Source organism: Cervus canadensis, chromosome 6 (genome assembly GCF_019320065.1).
Source record: "Cervus canadensis isolate Bull #8, Minnesota chromosome 6, ASM1932006v1, whole genome shotgun sequence".
NCBI classification, from domain to species: Eukaryota; Metazoa; Chordata; class Mammalia; order Artiodactyla; family Cervidae; genus Cervus; species Cervus canadensis.
The window spans coordinates 81,299,685-81,315,406 of NC_057391.1; positions in this window are offsets into that span (position 1 = coordinate 81,299,685).

Sequence of the window (15,722 nt, forward strand, 5' to 3'; positions counted from 1 at the left end):
TTGGGCATTCTTATTAAACTGGATGAGATTTGTTCCAGTGTAAGTTTCTTTAAAGCTCTTGTGAAAATATCATTCTTGTTAAAACCAAAGCCCCTCAGCCTTGAGTGCACAACAAGAGGGCTTGACTTTCTTCAGTGGAAAGGCTTTGGTGCACACTCACCTGCTGCTTTCTAACAGTTGATCAGAGCAGTATATGGTTTTGGTCAGTATCATTACTGCAAAGCCACGGGCACACCTGCTGATACTCAAATGGATGGTGCTTCTCACAGTCCGAGAACGCCCTGTACAGAATCACAGCAAGTAAGGGCTGGTTCCAGAACCCCAACCTGGGATGCTCTGAGATTGTGTGGCTTTAAGCAAATTATGTCACTTCTCTGTTCCCCCATCTGTAACAAGGGAATCATGACCACACCCTCCTGGATTTAAAGCCCTGTTCTACCAATTACCCCTTGAACGCCTTACTTAACATCAGTGTAACTCTATTTCCTCATTTGTAAAACTGGGGGGAAACAGAGTCTACTTCATAGAGCTGGAAGGATGGAATTAATTAATGCCTCTAAATGATTAGATCAATGTCTGGGACATAAATGGTTCTCAGTAAATTTTTATTATTGTTACTGTTACCAGTTACCAAAACATATTATTAGTTAAATGTCATTCTATGAATGCATATAGCTAGTAGTAAGGGATTTATTATCTGATAAGGCTTTTATGTCTTAGAAACCATTCTAGGGACTCTTTATTTAATACTTACTGCAACCCTTCAAGGAAGGTGTTATTATCTTCATTTTACAAAAGAGGAAACTAAGATTCACAGAGGTTAAGAGTTCAAGATCACACAGCTAGGAAATACGGAACCAGGGTTTAATTTCATTCGTTTGGTTCTGGAACCTCTGGTCTTTCCTGTCTGTTTGATTGACATCTAGGTAAGGTAGCTTCCAAAGTTACCTTAGATAGCTTCATGAGGTAGCATATTTTTCTGGAGTCATCAGTCAGTTCAGTCACTCAGTCGTGACCAACTCTTTGCGACCCCATGGACTGCAGCATGCCAGGCTTCCCTGTCCATCACCAGCTCCCAAATCTTGCTCAAATTCATGTCCATCAAGTTGGTCATGGAATACTTGATTGTAAGTTAGGGTGATACCAGTTGCTGTAACAGATAAACCCACGTCTTTATGGTTTGTGTACCAGGACTGTATTTCTCATGAACGCAATAACTCATGGGAGTATTCCCATTTGGTGGCAGGCCTTCTATGTGGTCATCAGGGACCCTGGATCCTTTCCACCTCGTGGTTCTACTCTCCCTGGGGACTTTGGAGTCCTCTGCATTTAGCTGCTGAGTGACCAAAGAATATGGACCAGGCCTGAAAGAGGCACTTTTCAACTCTGTCTTAATGTTCAGTCTCCTGGTCACTCTTAACTTCGATGGAGGCTGGGAAGTATAGTCTTGCTCTGTGTCTAGGAGGGGAAGAAACGACCAGCCCATCACTCTCTGCTATACCCGGCTTATGTCCTAAACAGCCTTGAGGTCTTGGTTTAAATTTCTGTTGCTCCAGTTAAAAAAAGATCTTGGCCTCTCGAGTCTGGACTGAGTGCCTCTGCTCTATGCTTCCTTTCTCGTGTCATCCGGTGCGTGGATGAACATTCTTTAATCACTTGTCTACCCGTGATCCTGTGGGCTGCATCCTGCAAGGCTTATCTCCACCACTGCTGAATCCCTGGCCCTTACATAGAGTTGGCACATCATAGGTGCTCAATAATTGCTGAATGGATGACCTCTGCCACAAATAGCTGAGAGGGCAGAGGAAGTGGTTGGGAGGGGTCTCTTGGGCTCCCCTCTCCCCCCCCACCCCGCCCCACCCCGTGGCACTGAGTTTCAGAATCATGGACCGCTCGTCCCGGAACAGGGTTTTGGAAAGCCCTCTGAGGTTGAGGTCAGGGCATCTGTGCTTTAAGAATGGAACTGAGACACCAAGTGTGGTCACAGGTCATCTGTGCCTTTGCACCTGCCCCCAGGGAGGACCCCACGCAGACATCTCCTCTTGCACTTGTACCCCAGCAGGGCCTGGCTTTGAGTTTAGGAAACAAACCGTGGCCACAACGATAAAACGAGGCAGCGCGTTTAGCTAGCTGTTGGCGATTTATATCCTACCACTTCCCAAAGAACCTTGCAGCAGCTTCCAAAATGAATGCAGTAAGAGAAAGGAACCTGTATAGCAGGGAAAACCTAGTCCTGGTGATATTAGGTCATCGAAAATGTGATCGCTCCAGGCAAAATAAGATAAGTGGTTTTTTTCTTTCCCTTACAATCCAGGTCTCTGTTTTGGGATAACATTTAGAATTTTTAAATGTTGGGCTCTAATCATTCTCCTCTCCCCCTCACTGTCCCTGGGTGTCTGCTCATGATATGTCTTGACCTGTATCTGAGGCTGGGATCCGGGAGGGGACTGTGAGCAACTCAGGACTCCAAGCCCCGCTTCAGCTCCAACCCCTGGAGCTCATCCCCACTTCTCTCCCCTTGAGACAAGCCCCGCTTCCCCTGCCTGGGACTAAGATGAAGGCAGAAGCGATGAGCAAGGAGAGAGTCCCGCTATGCTGCAGAGAGTCCTCAGAGGAAATGAAAAACCCAACTTAACAAGACAGAAGGGGATGGTTGGGCAGAGGGATAGGCAAGAGTGCCGGCCTGGTGCCCGCTGGCTGGTGGCCTTGGCAAATCACTTTGTGCTTCTGAGTCGCCGTTATCTCATCTGTGAAATGGGATCACTGAACCTGGATGCCCTGGGTGGGTGTGAGAGTCGGACGACACAAAATGGCTTCAGAGGGTTTTGTGAGGAACCCCTTAGCAAGGGCAAGTGTATCAGGTTATGCTCTCAGAACCTGCCATGAGACGGGGTGTGGGGAGCGTGAAGACAGGGGATGGATGGGACTGTGGGGTCACTTGGCTGGAGCTCTTCCTGGAGAGGAGGTCAGAGAAGTCTTATGATGCCCCAGGGGAAGCTGAGTTCTGGGGAGGGGGACCACAGTTCCCCCATGACTTCGCCCTTCATTAAGGCGCGTTGATTACAGGGACACTCCCCCTAGGCTGCCTCTGGGATTGGGAGACTGAACTTTGCCTCTGAGCCCAGGTTTCTGGAGACAGGAAGGAGCGGGGGGCAGCCTGGAGCCTGGGCCGAAGCTAGCCTGGGCCAGTGGATCTGAGAGAGGAGGGAGACAGTAGGCCGAGGAGCACTAGGATCCCAGGAAGATTTGTATACCAGAACTCCTCTGGCCCACACAGGCTAATTCTGTGCTGATTCACAAAAAAGGAAGCAAAAAAACAAAAAACAAAACCCCTAAGTTCCAAAGGAGCAAGTTTCCAGTCAGTTTTAAAAAGAACCAAAGCCAATCTGAGCTGGAGAAGGGGTTTCCCCCAAACTCTCCCTCCATACACCCAGCATTTGACAAAGAGGCTGAGAAAGTGCTGGGAGGTCAGTGTGAAAGGAAGGTGGGGAGCAAAATGGGCAGCTGGAATAGGGGCACTTGTCACCAGGCTGACAGCCCATGACCCTCCCCCCTAGGTTTCCTGGTTCCGTCACCCCTAGGGTGTTTGAAATCAACTTCTCCATCCTGGAATAGAGCATGTCACCGTATGAAAACAACAGAAAAGTTTATCAAGGAGGAAGAAAAATCCCTGTCATCTTATCACCCCCATCAAATCAACTGTTTTCATTTTGGGGGGCTTCTTTCCACCCCAATCTTCATAGTTTAATCACAGATCTACTGCATTTTTTCCTTTCTTCCTTAACATGTGTGTCACTAAGCAAGTTTCAGTATCTTTGTTGGCAAAGTGCGATGTTCTCACATCTCACATCTCACGAGTGACGTGAGCTTTAACCGAGATCATGGCTGTAAAGTGCGTGGTACACAGTAGGTGCTCAGTAAATGGAAGTCACAGTGATTATTTCTGGAAGCATCTCTCTGGTTTTCATTGTAAGTTCTGCGCTATTAGAAATTCTGAACTCTTTATATGTGTTAATGTGATAAAGGAAATCGGAACTACGTACTTATTTTAAAGGAAGTTTGGCCACAATGAAATATATTATAATTGCCTTTAAAGACTTGCATCACCAAGTATCTTTTCTGGTACCTCTGAGGTCTTCTCTGGCCTGAGTGGATGGTAGCTGGCCATGCTGTTGCTGCCTTTTTAAAATATGGATTCCACTCCCCATTCCTCTGATGATCTGGGACTGAAAAGCACATGGTCCCTGGAGATCTCCGCTCAGGTGTCCACTCACTGTGTGTTCTGGGAGAAATGACCGTTATCTTTCAGTGCGGGGAATTCGAAGTGCTGGAGTCTTCATCATGCTGCAGAGGAGGGGCGGTGTTGGGAACCTGTCCACTGCTGCATCTCTGCGTAGATGAGAACCTGAGCTGGGCCGTGGGCTGCTGGAGGTACTTTAATTTGAGGTGTAGCTTTGATGAGCCCGAGGCTCCCAGGATGTGTGCCTATTGCAGGTGTTTGTGCTGTCACTTCCTGCCCACCTAAGGGTGAATGGGATTACAGGTGTGTCTGGCAGGATAACGGGGGAAAATAGATATGCATATATAAGTAGATATGAAATTTAAGACTCAAGATAGTTAACCCAAAGTCCCTTTCCTCTTGGGGACTCAGTTCTTTCATTAGCAAAATTTAGTCTGCAGAAATGACCAGCCATGGAGTTAAATTATTCTTGGCTCTAGGAAGGAATTGGGAGGTCACTGGACATCTGCTCTCAAGACTTGTCGAATGATGTAACTAACACTGCTTCCAAATCTAAAAGTCTGGGGACTTCAGAGAGGCCAGGGCAATTTGGTCCAGGGCTTCATCAATTCAATTCTTTGAATGAATACTGTGCGCCTAGGCCACACTGGGCGCTGCTGTGAGTGCCAAGGATGACTGTGATCGGCTCCTGCCCTTAGTGGGCACACAGTCGATTTGGGAGAAGAGGCTGGATGTTGCCTGTGGCTGTATTAGCAATGGCAATGGGTGCCATTCACCTAGGGCACCGAATGTAAAAATCTCATGGAATCCTCCAAAAAGTTCCATAATGTATATATTGGTAACATCGTCATCTTTCAACTGAGAAAACTAAGGTGTTGAGCTACAGAATCATTTGCAGAAAGTCACACGGCTAGCCAGGGGTGGAGCTGTGATTCAACTCAGTCTGTCTGACTCCAGATCAACACCACCCCTCCCCCAAATTTTCTTTTTTGGGTGGGAGGTTATAGTTGTTAACTGAAATAAAAACGCTCAATGTAAAAGTTGTGAATTAACTTTTATTCAGGGACTTTCTGAGGACTATAGCCCAAGAGACAGCCTCTCAGGTAGCTCTGAGGAACTGCTCTGAAGAGGTAAGGGAGGAGCCAAGATATATTGATATATGAATTTTTTGCTGGAAAAAAAAAATTGTAGTCAAGCATCACAAAATTTCTGCTAACCACAAAGAAGAGGCATCTCACGTCAATGATTTTAGAGCTTTTCTATGTATGGGAGGATGCAAGAATCTGGAGTCATCGAAAATTTTCCTTAACTATACATCGTAACTACCTAGGACTTGATACATACAAAACTCAGAATACTTCCTGCTTTTCTCCATCCTGAATTCCCCTCAGGCTGGGCCTGACCCTTGTAGAACAGGAGTGGTGGGCAACCTTTCCTGATTTCTTTTAACGTAATTTCTCATGAAGTGTGTGCACAGATGGACATAAGAGATAGCTCAAATCTCGATGTAAAAGGGTTTCCTTTCATACTTATCCTCTCAGTGGAGTTTCAAGGCCTCTCCAGTTTGCTGACATTTGACACCTTGAGATTTTTATCTACAGGCATAGAAAGTAGCAACATCATCAGTATATAAAGACCCAGTGGGGGAATTCCCTGACAGTCCAGTGGTTAGGGCTTCCAGATTTCACTGTCAAGGGCCCGGGTTCAAACCCTAGTCGAGAAACTAGGATCCCACAAGCCATGCAGCTCAGCCGAAAACAAACAAACAAACAAAAAAAGACACAGCTGCTTGAGGTTGCAGCAGTCACCACCCGGCCCTGAGGACTTATGACTTTTATTCATTTGTTTCAGATTTCAATGCCATTGTCTTCTTCTTTACCTCCTCCCCGCTCCTTTGCTTCCTCCTTCATCTCCTCCTCCCCCTTCCTCCTTCTGCTCTTCTGTAAAGTATCAAGATATTTGAAAATACTTAGGATTTCTGTTCTCATTTCTCTTCATGCATCGAAGTAGTAGATGTTGGCAGATTTCTAGTCCCACGTCAGTCCAACTGGTCACGTACTATCACAGATGGGATTTCTTTAACATTACCATTCCAAGTTTGACAACCACCCTGGTACCAGCATCAGAGGCTGCAGGCTTCAGCCAAGATCCCAGACGTAACCGAGGAACTACAGATGCTACTTGGATCATCCATGTGCTCCCAGGTGTGCAAAGACCCTGGAAGTGGGGCAAAGCCAGCAACACCTCAGGAAGCAGTTAGTCCATTCCAGATCATTCTGCAAGGAGAAGAGACGGTAGATCACAGTACAAGTCTCATCCTCAAGACCCATGAATTTTTACACCTTGAAACAGCTCACAAAATGACAATTAGAAAAGGGATGGTGTCACACGGTGCCTGGTGACTGATGTTCGGTGCTGGGTTCTCTCTGTCCCACCACCCTACATCCTGGTCTACACAAAGGAGGTGTAGGGAAGGCTTCACAGAGGAGGAGGAACATGACCTGGACCTTGAGGGATGCATAGGGCCTGGGTGGCCTTGGAAGAGGGGCTGGGCTTCCCAGTGCCAGTTTTAGACTCCTCTGTAGCTTTGCTAACTGAACCATTAGCTCCCAGATGTAGGCATTTGTCTCCTCTGCTTTCTGCTCCATTTCTGAGTTCCTGGCCGGGGGCTGGCACAAAGGAACTGTTGGAGAGATGGATGAGGCCAACTTCTCCACAACCACTCAAGATCCGACTCCGTATTTTAAGAGAATTGCTGAAGCTCTTGGCATTGATTAGAAACTCAGCTTATATGTCCTTTCTGCTTCCTTCCTTCCTGCTGATGGATGACTCTTTGGAGAGTATGTGCCTAGCTCCAGTCTCTAAGAGCCACCCAGCCTCCTGGCCCCCATAGGAATGGTCCCTGGCAGTCATATTTGTAAGACCATTCCCTGACCCTGTGAGTTGTGAGTGACTGAGAGACATAGGGGTGGACCCCAGACTCAAGTTGGACCCGCACGAGCCTCTCTCTCAATTGGGAATCACAACTTTGAGGGGCTCCTTTACTCATCTCCACTGAGGCGATGTTAACTCCGGAGCTGGGGGACAGCCGTCCTCAGACACAGAGAAGGCTGCTGCAGAAAGGTGGGAGATGAAGCAGATGCCAACGGGCAGCAGTGCCAAGAAACCCCAAGACCCAACAGCCCTGCACCGGGGGAGGCCCCTGCCCAGAGGAGGCCTTCACCTCTTTCGAAGGCTCCTCCTCCAGTCACAGGAGAAGGGCCGTCTGTTGCCTGGAACCCTCACGGTACTCTGATGTTATCAAGTTTCTGCAGAAGGGGCTCACTCAGCCAGTGTCTGACAGGGGAAGTCCTAGGTTGTGCTTCGTGCAGAAGGAACCGCACTCCAGAAGGGGGGCATGTGGTTGAAGTAGGGGAACAGTCTTCTCTTTCTCCGAGGGAGACCCTTAGCCTGGTGGTCTCAATTTGACTCAAGCTCCAGAAGGAATGGGACTCTGGAGAAGACTTGTTTTTTTGAGGGGGGCAAAGTCCATGGTGTGAATGGGAGAAGAAGGACGCCCCCAGTGGTCCCTTCAGCCACTGGGCTAGGTCCTGGAGACCACAGACCAAGTAAGAACTTCCGGCCTCGTGGTTAGTGAGTGAGGCGAACATGTGGATAGAAATTCACAGCAATGGGAAGAGATGTTGATGCAGTGATAAAGAAATGTAACCGGGCAGGGACGGTCCTCCAAGAATATCCAACATGGGGCGTCAGAGAGGGTTTCCTGGCAGGGATGACAACCAAGCAGATGCCTAGGGGTGTGTAGGAGTTGGCCGGGTCAGCGGGGTAAGGGACAACCCAGAGGAAGCAGCAAGAATAGAAGAGCAGGGTCGAGAAAGACAATGGTAACTGCCGAGAAGTACAAGTGAAGTACAGCTGGAAGGTGAAGTCCCAGGTTCTGGCCAGAAAGCTTGCTGGAAGGAGGCTGACTTTTCAGGGGGAGCTGGGGCTTTCTTCTGCAGAACTGTGATCTCCGAACCTTCTCGCTGCTGTGCTTCATCTGTTGATTTTTTTTTGGAGCGCCCCAAAAGTTTTATTTAGACAATTAGCCTATGTTAAATGGTTTGCAAAGCGGTATTGTATATTTATTTACAAAAGAGGTACTTGCTCTGGTACTCACACGTTAAAGATGACCGTAGCCAATTTCCTTCTGACCTTTTTTGGGGGGTAAAAATAAATACACGTAGAAATTCTAAACTCCTCTCCACACCTGGGCGCACACATGGGAGACCGGCTCTGCAGATGTGAGCAGGAGCCCGTGGAGGGTGTGGGCCACCGTGCTTCTCCTCGGAACCAACCAGATGTGTGCCTGCGGCCGTCCCGGCCACAGCTGACCGCCTCTGTCTGACTCAGATCAGGAAACCTCAGCCGTGGGCCTGGGCTCTGTGGTGCAGTCTAGACTTCTAGAAACCCTTGTGCCTGGTTTTCCCAGTCTGAATTTCTGGACGTGCATACCACCATGACAGCCTTGTTTTTCTTTTTCTTTTTTGAAAGTTAACTGAAAGCTGAACTCTATAGCTTGAGGGCTGACGGCAGAGAAGTGTAGCGGTCACCTAGACTGCTGTCTTCCTGTCTATGCTGTGCTATGTTTAGCCGCTCAGTCGTGTCTGCCTCTCTGCGACCCCATGGACTGTATCCACCAGGCTCCTCTGTCCATGGGGATTTCCCAGGCAAGAATACTGGAGTGGGTTGCCATGCCCTCCTCCTGGGCATCTTCCCAACTCAGGGATCGAACTCAGGTCTCCCACATTGCAAGCGGATTCTTTACCTATTGAGCCACCTTTCATTAGCTTTTCTTGCCTCTGAGAGTAGAGACTTTTTTTAAAAAATCTTTTTGTGTATTTATTTGTTATTTCTATATTGTTTCTTGGTGAAATATTATTTCAAAACCTCAACTGCCACCTCTCTTTTATTTTTTTTAGTATTTTTATAACTAATCAGTTTATTTTAATTGGAGAATAATTACTTTACAATATTGTAGTGGTTTTTGCCATACATCATTGAGAATCGGCCACAGGAATACATGTGTCCCCCCCATCCTGAATCCCCCTCCCACCTTATCACTCTGGGTTGGCCTAGAGCATTGTCTTTGGGTGCATCGAACTTATACTGGTCATCTATTTCACATATGGTAATATACATGTTTCAGTGCTGTTCTCTCAAATCATCCCACCCTTGCCTTCTCCTACTGAGTCCAAAAGTCTGTTCTTTACATCTGTGTCTCCTTTGCTGCCCTGTATGTAGGGTTGTTGGTACCATCTGTCTAAATTCCATATATATGTGTTAATATACAGTATTTGTTTTTCTCTTTCTGACTTAGTTCACTCTGTATAATAGGCTCCAGGTTCATCCACCTCATTAGAACTGACTCAAATGCATTCCTTTTTATAGCTGAGTAATATTCCATTGTGTATGTGTACCACAACTTCCTTATCCATTCGTCTGCCTGTGGACACTGGGGCCTCACTTTTTCTTTGGGGTTGAGCTGCTTCAGATGCAGAGTGAGGTCTCCCTGAGTTCCTTCTGGGGCTTCCTTGGTAGCTCAGCTGGTAAAGAATCCACCTGCAATGCAGGGAACCCGGGTTTGATTCCTGGGTCGGGAATATCCACTGGAGAGGGCTAGGCTACCCACTCCACTATTCTTGGGCTTCCCTTGTGGTTCAGCTGGTAAAGAATCTGCCTGCAATGTGGGAGACCTGGGTTCAATCCCTGGGTTGGGAAGATCCCCTGGAGAAGGGAAAGGCTACCCTGTCTGGTATTCTGGCCTGGAGCATTCCATGGACTGTCATGGACGGTACAGTCCGTGGAGTTGCAAAGAGGCAGACAAGACTGAGCAACTTTCACTTTGAGCTCTTTCTGAGGACTCCAGGAACATCTGTGACCGCTGAACGAGAGCATAGAGACGCCAACAGCATCGACACAGGTGGCGTGGTGACCACGTGTGCGATACGAATGCCTCTTCATATGGCCATCATCTCGTCTGACTCTCCCAATAAATCCGCAAGCGGCTACTCTGACGAGCCCCACTCTACAGACGAAGCAATGGGCCTGGGAGTGGCTGACTCCTTGAGTCTCTGTATGTGGGGACCTGGGATAATCAAGGTTCCTGACTCCCAGGCTCCGGGTGCTCTTCCTATTGGTAGGAAGTCCAAAGAGCTGGGCTTGGGAACCTAGTTTTCTGTCCTCATCTTTTACAAGTTCCTGTCGTTCTAGGTTCTGTTAATCAAGCCAGGACTAAACCAAGTCAGATGAAAAGAGAACTCACGAAAGGATGGCCTGATGATATTTACTCAGAGCTGTAGAACAAAATATAGTTAAATAAATTAAAAAATGAAATGGTAAAATTTTTTAAAAAGTATAGATTTATTGTGGTATACTGATACACACACAAAATTGTACATGTTTAAGATAAACATTTGAATGACTTTGGATATGTACCAACACCCATAATACCATCAACCACAATCAAGATAATAAACATATGCATCACCTTCAAAAGACTCCTTGTGTCCATCTGCGTTGTGTGTCGGTGTGTATGTTAAGAACGATGAACACGAGACAGCCTCTCAACAAGATTTAAGTTCCCAGCACCCGCTGTATCTTGTATCTTTCCCTATAGACTCTGGGTGGCTCAGCAGGTTTCAGGACTCACTCATCTCATCTAACTGTGACTTTATATCCACTGAGCAACTCTCCATCCCATCACCCCCCTGCCCCCGGCAACCATCAATCTATCTTCATCTTAAGGAAATAAACAAATAAATAAAAAATTAAAAATTGTTTTAAAAAGATTTTAAACTGAAGACACGTTGTGAAGCCTGGTCATTGTATGCTTCCCTAGCAGTACCTTCTGACCAGGAAGGACGTGGGAGAGGCCACAGGATCTCATCACCTGTTGGAAGGAGGTAAACGGAGAAACTTTTTCCTTGCAGTTCGCAAGGTAGGGTTAGAGGTTCCTATGGTGTTTTTGCACCGTCGCTCCTGTTTTTAAACTACCATAAAAACGGCTCATATACGGAGTCATAACATTTCAAACAACTTAAAAACGGTAAAGAAGATGTGCAAGTTCTCCGCATCTCCACGCCTACTCCCAGGCCTACTCTCCGGAGGTGAACATTTGAAATCACAGCCAGGTTTTGAGCTTCCAGTGGTTACATTCAGAATTCAAAATATGCTTATACTTCTCTTTCTCAATGTTATCTACTTTAAACATTATTTAAAGACCCCCTCACTTTAAATAATGTGGATATTGAATCCTGAAGAATTTAATTTGATACGTCACCTCATTTTTCCCCCTCCCAATTTTTACTTACATTTTTGTTTTTAGTCTATTGGTAATCTTTAACACCTGAAACAATTTACTTAAATCCGTATTTCTTGGTCTGTTACCTTTTTTAGTGTCTTTTTCACAGTATCTCCCACTGATACTTAAAAGTCACTTAAAATTCATTTCAATGGGATTTTCCTGTCAAGCACCTGGGCTCAGTCCATCTTGGACCAGAGGTGTAAGGCCGTATTGAAAGTAATCTTTAGATTAGATATTAACTGACTTGGAAAGCCCACTGGTACATCTATTTTCTCAGCCCATGAACCTGATCCTACCATGTGACCACATGGCTCTACTGACCAGTAGAATGAGAGAGAAATTATACTTTGTATCTTCATAGACGGATCCTTGAGGGTGATAGGAGCACAGAGGGACAGTTACATATTCTTTTTTAACCTTTTTGTGCACTTCTTTAATATCTTATTGCATGTTGCCTGTGGTGGTTAATTTTGGGTGTCAACTTGACTGGACCATGGGGTCAGAGGGGAGGGTGGGAAAGAATCTGATATTCAGTCAAACAATATTCTGGGTGGTTTTGTGAGGGTATGTCTGCGTGAGTTTAACAATTAAACCAGTAGACTGAATAAAGCAGATTGTCCTCTGTTGAGAGTTTAGGTAAAGGTCTCTGTAATATTGCTGCCTCAACATTCTTGGCCAAGCGGCCTGTGGGGGCCTTGGACTAACACTAGCCCCTCGGGCAAGTGCAGACCCTAGAGAACAGCCCACCGAGTCAGAAGTAAATGTGAATTCCTGATATGACTCGACAGCCCTGTGATTAACAGTCCCTCTCAGCCCACCTGTACCCAGCCCCTTCCCTTTGTGTGCCCCCCTTAGATAAGACCCCCATGCAGCTTACCAAAACCCTGCTCTTTCTAGTTTAGGTTGACCAATCAAGCATTAGCCTGGGGGTCCCAAAGCACTGCACCCAAGGACTCTCACATAGGCCCGGGCACCAAGTTCTTCCACTCTCTCTGCTGCGCCTGCCTTGACCTCCCCGCCAGGTGTGCCCCCTGCTTCCTCCTGGACCTGTGAGTAATGAACTTCCCTATTTCAATTTCTCTTGTGGTCTTTTGTTGAACCAGGGCTAACCATCCTGCCCCCACCGCTTCATTTAACAAATGTGAATTTCATAAAGTCCTAACACCTCCCTAGAGGCTTCCCAGGTGGCTCAGTGGCAAAGAATCTGCCTGTCAATGACGGAGATGTGGGTTCAATCCCTGGGCTGGGAAGATCCCCTGGAGTAGGAAATGGCAACCCTTTCTAGTATTCTTGCCTGGGAAATCCCATGGACAGAGAAGCCTGGTGGGCTACAGCCCCTGGGGCCTCAAAGAACCAGACATGGACTGAGCCACTGAGCATGCACTCATACAACACCTCCCTAATCTGGTGGCCCTCACCCAATCAGTTGAAAGCCTGAACAAATCCAAAATGTCGACCCATCCATGAGTTTGAGGAGTTCTTCTTACTTGACTGCCTTCAAGTTAAGTCTTTTCCCACCCCCCTGCTTTCAGACTCAAACTGAAATTTACTTACCAGGTTTTCCTAGGTCTGAGGCCTGCTGGCCTTTTGGCTGGAACCATATCATTGGGCTCTTCTAGATCCCCAACTTGCTAAATACAGATTTTGAAACTTGGTGTCTATAATTGTGTGAGTCAGTTTCCTAATAATAATTCTCTCTCTCCTATATATGTATATTGGTTCTGTTCTGTTTCTTTGACTAATACATTGCCCTCTTCCTTAAAAAATACAGACTGGAAAAGTAAAAGTGCTGGTACTAATCACAAGAAATGTAAATCTAACTTACAGTAACTGAGATTAAAAAGTGAAAATCACTGAGCATGCTGACAGCAGCAAGTCTTCACCCAGTTCATGTAAATCAGTCCAGTGGATATTCCATTATAAAGGGGGAGATACAAGTAATTGAAGAATAGGATTGGAATGCTAGACATATAATATTGAAGATATGCATAACAACCCAAAATTCCATCAAGAATCAATGGATAAATAAATTAATTATATACATTCATTGGAATAGCAACATCTGTTAGAAGGAGCAAACTACAACTATACTCAACAGACAAACAGAGAAAATGGACAAAGAATAGAGAAAATCAATAAAGTTAAAAGATTATTCTTTGGAAAGACCAAATAGATCAACAAATAGTTACATCTATAGAGAAAGTAAACTAGTGGTTGCCTGGGCTTGAAGCGATGGACACAGATGAGAGATTTGGGGAGTGATGGCTAAGGCGTATAAGGTTTCTTTTTGGGGTAATGAAAATATTCTAAAATTCACTATGGTGGTGGATGCACAGCTCTGTGAGTATGGTAAACATAATTTACTGTACACTTTAAATGGGTGGATTGTACGGTATGAAAAGTGAAAGTGAAAGTGAAACTGGCTCAGTCATGTCCGACTCATTGCAACCCCACGGACTATACAGTCCATGGAACTCTCCAGACCAGAATACTGGAATGGGTAGCCTTTCCATTCTTCAGGGGATCTACCCAATCCAGGATTGAACCCAGGTCTCCCACGTTGCAGGCAGATTCTTTACCAGTTGAGTCTCAAGGGGAGTCCAAAAACATTGGAGTGGATAGCCTAGCCCTTCTCCATGGACTCTTCCTAATCCAGGAATTGAACCAGGGTCTCCTGCATTGCAGGCAGATTCTTTACCAACTAAGCTATCCGGGAATGTAAACTACATCTCAATAAAGCAGTTAAAATATAATGGCAAAATTAAGATAGTCACAGATAAACAAACGCTGACACAATTTATTATTGGCAGACCTACCCTACAAGAAATACTAAAGTGAGTCCTTCAGGCTGAACTGAAAGGATTCGAGAGAGTGCCTGGAATCCACATGAAGAAAATAAAGAACACTGGTAATGGTAAATGCATAGGTTAAAAGAAAAAGGAAATTAAAATGGTATGTTAGAAAATATCTATCTAACCCCAAAGCAGGAAATAATAAAGGAATAGAGGCACAAAAAAGACAGAAGAATGCAAGATATGTAGAAGTAGCAAAATAGTAGACATAAATTATACTTGACAATTCCATTAAATGCAAATGGATTAAACACTGCAATCAAAAGGTAGCAATCGGCAGAATGGATTTTTAAAAATGTGATCCAGCTGTATGTGGTTTCTAAGAAATTCACTTTAGATTCAAAGAAATAAATAGATTGTATGTAAAAAGATGGGCAAACATGTGCTATATAAATAATACCAAAAGAAAGCCAGAGTAATTGTGCTAATATCAGAAGAAAAATTAAAAATTGAACTTAAGACAAATATTAGCACAGGGGCAAACAAAGAAGGATATTTTACAATAATAATAGGATCAATCCCTCAAGAAGACAAACCAATTACAAACATATATGCACTAACAACATACTCCTTAAAATACATGAAGCAAAACTGACAGAATTGAAGGGAAAAATAGACGATTCAACAATAATAGTTGACAACTCTAACATCCCATTTTCATTAACAGATAGACCAACTGGACATAAGATTAGTAAGGAAATAGAAAATCTGAATAACATTCTAAACCAAGTAAACCAGACACTGACAGAAAATTCCACTCAAAAGCAGAGGTATGTGCTCTCAAGTACATCATGGAATGTTCTCCAGAATAGATCATTTATTAGGCCATAAAACAAGTCTCAGTATAGCTATAAGGACAGAAATCATACAAAATATATTCTCCAACTGTAACAGATGAAATTAGAAATATGTAAAAGAAAAAAGGGAAAATTCACATTCATGTTGATACTAAATAACACGCTCCTAGAAGTGTTTAGATCAAAGAAGGAATCACAAGGGAAATTAAAAGCTAATTTATGATGAATGAAAACAAAAACACATCATACCAAAACTTACTGGATGCAGCTAAATCATTACTTAGAGGGAATTTTCCAGCTGCATATCGTCTATATTGGGCTTCCCTGGTAGCGCAGCTGGTCAAGAATCTGCCTGCAATTCAGGAGACCTTGGTTCAATCCCTGGGTTAGGAAGAGCCCCTGGAGAAGGGCATGGCAACCCACTTCAGTATTCTTGCCTGAAGAATCCCCATGGACAGAGAAGCCTGGTGGGCTACAGTCCATGGAGT